General features: G+C 26.0%; 1 long non-coding RNA gene across 1 annotated transcript in view; it reads left to right on the top strand.

The window, feature by feature from the left end:
• Nucleotides 1–1,935: 1,935 nt before the first annotated feature.
• LOC117173476 overlaps nucleotides 1,936–5,906 on the top strand; it is a 4,531-nt gene continuing 560 nt past the window's right edge. Inside the window, exon 1 of the long non-coding RNA XR_004467197.1 lies at nucleotides 1,936–2,039. This is a non-coding gene — a long non-coding RNA (uncharacterized LOC117173476). The remainder of the gene's footprint in view (nucleotides 2,040–5,906) is intronic.

The following is a 5,906-nucleotide window of genomic DNA, read 5'->3' as shown; positions in this document are numbered from 1 at the left end:
ATTTCATATTTTCATAGTCAAAAAATTAACTTTTTTATTTTTATTGTTTTTTACGCATAAAACAAAAACTCCGCATCCAATAAAAAATAATTATTGAAAATTTGTAGCTTTTTTTTTTGGATAAACAAATTTTGTATCATTTTTTTCGCAGCTTAAAATGTTCATTTTAGTTTCTTTTTTATTTTGAAAATGCTTTAACTCTGATAAATTATTTGAGTTTCTGAGTACTATAAATAACCGCAAATAGAATTGACAAATCTTCAAAAAATGTAGTTTTAAAAATTTTGAAAATGCGCTCAATTTTTGAATTTCCATCCAAAGTAGCTGGCTTACGAACTCGTTCTTTCTTCTATGGCCTTAAAAAGTGTGCCGAAGTAGAATCCACTGTTTTTCGAAAATCATCGTGCCAACAGAATACAGACTACAGACAGACATACAGACTTCGGAAAAATAGTTTTTTCTGATTCAGGTGGTCTCAAAACGTGGAGATTTGATGAAAACCAACCCAATGGAATTTTACATAAAACAAAAACATTCTCATTAGGATGAGAATGTGAAAATTGCTCTAAAATCTCCTAGATTCTTTTTTAATCATTTTAAAAGTCTTTTTTAATTTTCACCTCAAATTATCTTAAAAAAATGAAGAATAACAAATCTTTCAAAAATTGTAATTATTTTTGTCCACTTTTAAAACTTCTAAATATCTTTGAAAATCATTTCATTCTTTTTCAAATCTCTAAAATTCGATGAAATTGCTCTGAAATCTTCCATATTCTTGTTTGAAAATCTTGTACATTTTTCAAACATTTACTTCAAATTAATTTTTTTAATTAAAATTTTTGTCTTCATTTTTAATGTTCTTTTTCAAAATGTTAGGAAATTATTTTAAATGCTTTTTCAATTTTCTCTTAAAATTAAGTTTTCAAAATCAAAAATCCTTTAAAATTTTTCTATGAATCTCCAAAAAATTTGTATTCTGATTTTAAAATCTTTCAAAATCTTAAAAGATTCAGAATTTTATTTTGAAATCTTTAAAAATATATATTTTGTTTAACAGTTTTTGAAATCGTTTCAAATTTTTATCATTTTTTACATTTTTTCAAACTTCTAATCTGAAGACAATTTTTGTTCTTTTTGTCCAAATCGAAATAATTTGATGAAAAGTGCTTGGAAAAGATTGTAAATAGGTACCCATTAACTGAATACAAAAATTAATTAGTCTACTCTCTGAATTTGAATTAGTTAAAATTTTTACTAATTTCAATCAGAGGTTCAATTACAGCTATGAATCAGTTATTTTTTATCAATGTATCAGTAATATGTACCAATTTATCATTAAAAAATACTGATTCCTAGTTATAATTGAGCCACTAATTGAAATTAGTAAACATTTTAACTGATTGAAATTTAGAGAGTAACTTCACACAAAATTATTTGGTCTAAAAATTGATTTTAAATTATTCTTTGTTATGGAAAACTTTACATATGAAAAATTCGCAATAATGTTTGAAACCATAAAAAACATTTTTAATTTAGAATTATTATGTAAACATTATTATATTTTTCTAAAACTTAAACTATATATTACTTCCTCAATATTTAATTAACTTTTACCATTTATTTAAAGAATTTTTTGAATTTTCAAATTAATTTCTTATTTCTGTTGGTCCTAATATTAATTTTGAGTAATTAATATTCAATTTAGTGGTTGCTTGAAAGAAAATGTTTTAAAAAGCTTCTTCAGGTGATTGCGAATCTAGATGGTGATGGGAGGGGGAAAGCGGGGAAGAGAGGGGAATGGAGTGGCCCGGTTAGAATGGTGCTGAAGGCGTGGGAGGGAAGTAGGGAGAGTAAGGGAGAGGAAAATGGAGAGGGGTTAAAGATAATCGTGACGACAGTTAAGTTGCGATCCTGAATAAATAGGGAACACGGGCAACCCCAATTCATTCGATCCGAAGCTGTATCCAAGACGTCACCTCATCAAGTATAAAAAATAAAAAATCGAAGTTTAGTTTTTTGACTGTGGTGACACCTAAAAAGTAAGTCAAAATTGAATAGATTTATACACTTTATATAAAACCTAATCGCTTATTTTTTAAAGTTATTTATCTGGAAGCTTATCTTCGCTCTACAAAGGGTGCTGTGTAACAAATCGGTAGTGTTTATAAAATTCTTTAATAATGTTTATTTTCATCTCCGGAAGAAGAAACTACTGTTTTAGATTTTTTAAATAGTTCCATGTCAAATAGGAATACCCCAATTCAGTCGCTGAATTGGGGTATCACTTTTTATCATAAAACTTCTTCTCTAAATCTGAATAAGTAGTCTCCTGCTAACAAAATAGTGTTAAGTCGCTTATCAACTGCTTTGAAAACATATTTATTAATATTTAGTAGAAAAACCTACACTTCTTGATTGCACTGTTAATCCAGTCGTCACTAACACTTCTATATGCACTAATAGGTCTTCGAGATTACTCTTTCTCAAAAGTTCAAAAAAAGGCCAATGACTACGAATATCTTGGTATGTTTTCGAAATCTTAGTCACATTTTGTTTAAACAATTTCATTATTTATTCACAAAAAAATTATGAAATCATTTTTGGTATGACTGAGCAAAAATCAAACTATTTTGCCTCTTGCACTTTTTTGTACGAGGAACCGTTTGCAATTTACAGCGTTATAAACAAATGATTTTTTAATAAACTTGCCATGTTTAAAGAGTGCTAACTCAGAATCTATTGCTCAGAAAAATTTAAAACTTGCTCCCTGTCTATGTCGAGGACAGATCTCTTGAGAGTAAAAAGAAATCTTCCGATCGAATAAAAAAGTTGTTAAAAAGTTGCTATTTTTAAAAGAAAATAGTTTAGACTCCGAATTTATTAATAAACAATCATCCAGATCAACGAATGCCATAATATAGATTCAAATTATTTCGAAACCTTTATCTAGTATTAATAAGATAATTTGTTGCTCGTGATTTCTTTTGCTAAATTGTTTATAACAATCAATCAAATATGGTAATTTTGTTTAAAAAATAATTTCTTTATAACGCTGTGCATGAAGATTGTCCAAAAATGCATAGCAAAATTTTTTTGCATTTGAGAGGGCAACTGCTCTCCAATCCTATTCTATTCCAAATCCGAAAAAAGAAATTCCCTTTTTTTGGTTTTAACAGGTGCCGCTTTTGACTTGAAGTTTCCTATGTGAAATTCATGGGGAAAATCACTTTTTTTAGTTTTTAGAATAATTTTTTTTATTGCGAAGGATTTATGTATCAGAAATAAGGGTTCGACACCTCTGAAACCCCCACGAGTACCGGAAAACTTCCCTTAAAATAAAAACTGTCAATTATTTCTTCTTAGTCTAATATTTATCAACATTGTTTGATTAATTTTATTGTTTTGAAATTTTTTAAAATAAAAATTATTACTATTGGTCCATTGGACTATTTAAAAATATTGGTTAGTCAATTTTCAATTACTTAAACAAACCCCATTTGTGTAAAAAATGTTTCTTTTTTAAATTCGTTGAACTGGCAGTTTATTTTCATTAGGTGACATAAATTTATTTAAAAATATTATTGAATTGTTAAAAATATAAATTATTTCTTTTTATCAACTAATAATAATTTATTGCTTGTACAATTAGAAAATATTTTAAAATAAATTCATCTCATTAACGATAACAAAATGCCAGTTCGACGAATTTTTTCATAAACAAATTCTTTAAACAAATGGAATTTGTTTACATAATTAAAAATTATTGAATCAATATTTATCAATATTCCTCTAGACCCACAGTAATAGTTTTTATTTCAAAAAATTCGAAACGAAGTTATTTAAACAAATTCCATTTGTTTAAATAATTGAAAATTAATGAACCAATGTTAATATATATTCCACTAGACCAATAGTAACCATTTTTAGGGGAAAAAACAATTTTAAAACAAAAAAATTAAACAAATTCAATTTGTTTAAACAATACAAAGTACATCAACTAACGATATTAAATATTCTACTAGACTAATAGTAATAATTTTAAGTGGAAAAATTTTTTTTTGGAAAAAATTTGTTTTAAACAAATTCTATTTGTTTAAATAATTAAAAATGAATCAACCAATGCTATTAAATATTCACCTAGACTAACAGTTATAATTTTAAGTGAAAAAAAAACAAATTTTCAAGAAAAAAATTATTTTTGTTTAAATGAATAAAAATTAATTAACTAATGATAATAAATATTCCACTAGACCAATAGCAATAATTTTTAAGCAAAAAACGAATTTAAAAAAACAATTGTAAACAAATTCCATTTGCTCAAACAATTAAAAATGAATCAACCAATGTTATTAAATATTCCACTAGAATCATAGTAATAATTTTGAGTGAAAAAAAAACAAATTTTTGAACAAAAATTTATTTATGCAAATTCCATTTGTTTATACAAATTGTCAAAAAAATATCTATTTGAACAAATTCAATTTGTTTAAACAATACAAAATACATCAACTAACGATATTAAATATTCTACTAGACTAATAGTAATAATTTTAAGTGGAAAATTTTTTTTTCGGAAAAAATTTGTTTTAAACAAATTTTATTTGTTTTAAACAAATTTTATTTGTTTTAAACAAATTTTATTTGTTTAAATAATTTAAAATGAATCAACCAATGCTATTAAATATTCACCTAGACTAATAGTTATAATTTTAAGTGAAAAAAAAAACCAAATTTTCAAGAAAAAAATTATTTTTGTTTAAATCAATAAAAATTAATTAACCAATGATAATAAATATTCCACTAGACCAATAGCAATCATTTTTAAGCAAAAAACGAATTTAAAAAAACAATTGTAAACAAATTCCATTTGCTCAAACAATTAAAAATGAATCAACCAATGTTATTAAATATTCCACTAGACAAATAGTAATAATTTTTAGTGTGGAAAAAACAAATTTTCGAGTAAAAAAATTATTTAAAAAAATTCTATTTCTTTACATAATTAAAAATTAATTAACCAATGCTAATAAATATTCCGCTAGACCAATAGTGATCATTTTTAGGGAAAAACGAATTCTCAAGAAAAAATTCAAACAGATTCCATTTTTTTCAAACAATTAAAAATGAATCAAACAATGTTAGTAAATATTACACTAGACTAATAGTAATATTTTTAAGCGAAAAAAAAAACAACTTTTCGAGAAAAAAATTATTTAAACAAATTCTATTTGTTTAAAATTTATAAAATATTTAACCAATGATAATGAATAATTCACTAGTCCAATATAAATGATTTTAAGCAGAAAAGATGATAATACCCTACTCGAAAGGTGAATTTCATGAAGAACTGACCATATGTCTGATACATGAAATTCTTCATTGGATAATTCTCTACAAGCTCCTATACTTTCCCGTCACATTTTTTCAAACCTTAAAAAATTATTCCAAAATCTCAAAAAAGTTATTTTTCCCCATTCATTTTACATGGGAAACTTCAAGTCAAAAGCGGCACCAGTTAAAATTTAAAAAAAAATGAAAAATAGAGCATTTCTTTTTTCGGATTTGGAGTGACATGGGGGGAGGGGATCGTTACCCTCTAAAAAAAGCGTTTTTGATCCACCCTACTGGACATTGCAAACGGTTCGTCTAACGAAAAAAGTGCAAGACGCAAAAAGTTTGGTTTTTGCTCAGCCAGGTCAAAAATGATTTTATAAATTTTGTTTGTGAATGAACAATAAAATAAAAAAAAATTGTTCCCGCCTCGCATTCTGGAAGAGCCTCGGCAGCCCATGCGGTGAACACTAGCCTAGCAAGGGAGTTGTTCATCTCTGGAGAGTCGTGGGACCGGTACCTCTTGGTGGTTCGGAACCCACCTTAAACTGTAGGTCCCCCTCCCACCATCAAGT

This window comes from Belonocnema kinseyi, chromosome 5 (assembly GCF_010883055.1).
Source record: "Belonocnema kinseyi isolate 2016_QV_RU_SX_M_011 chromosome 5, B_treatae_v1, whole genome shotgun sequence".
Lineage (NCBI taxonomy): Eukaryota > Metazoa > Arthropoda > Insecta > Hymenoptera > Cynipidae > Belonocnema > Belonocnema kinseyi.
The sequence above is the reverse complement of the archived record's forward strand: the minus strand, read 5'-3'. Positions and strand labels throughout refer to the sequence as shown.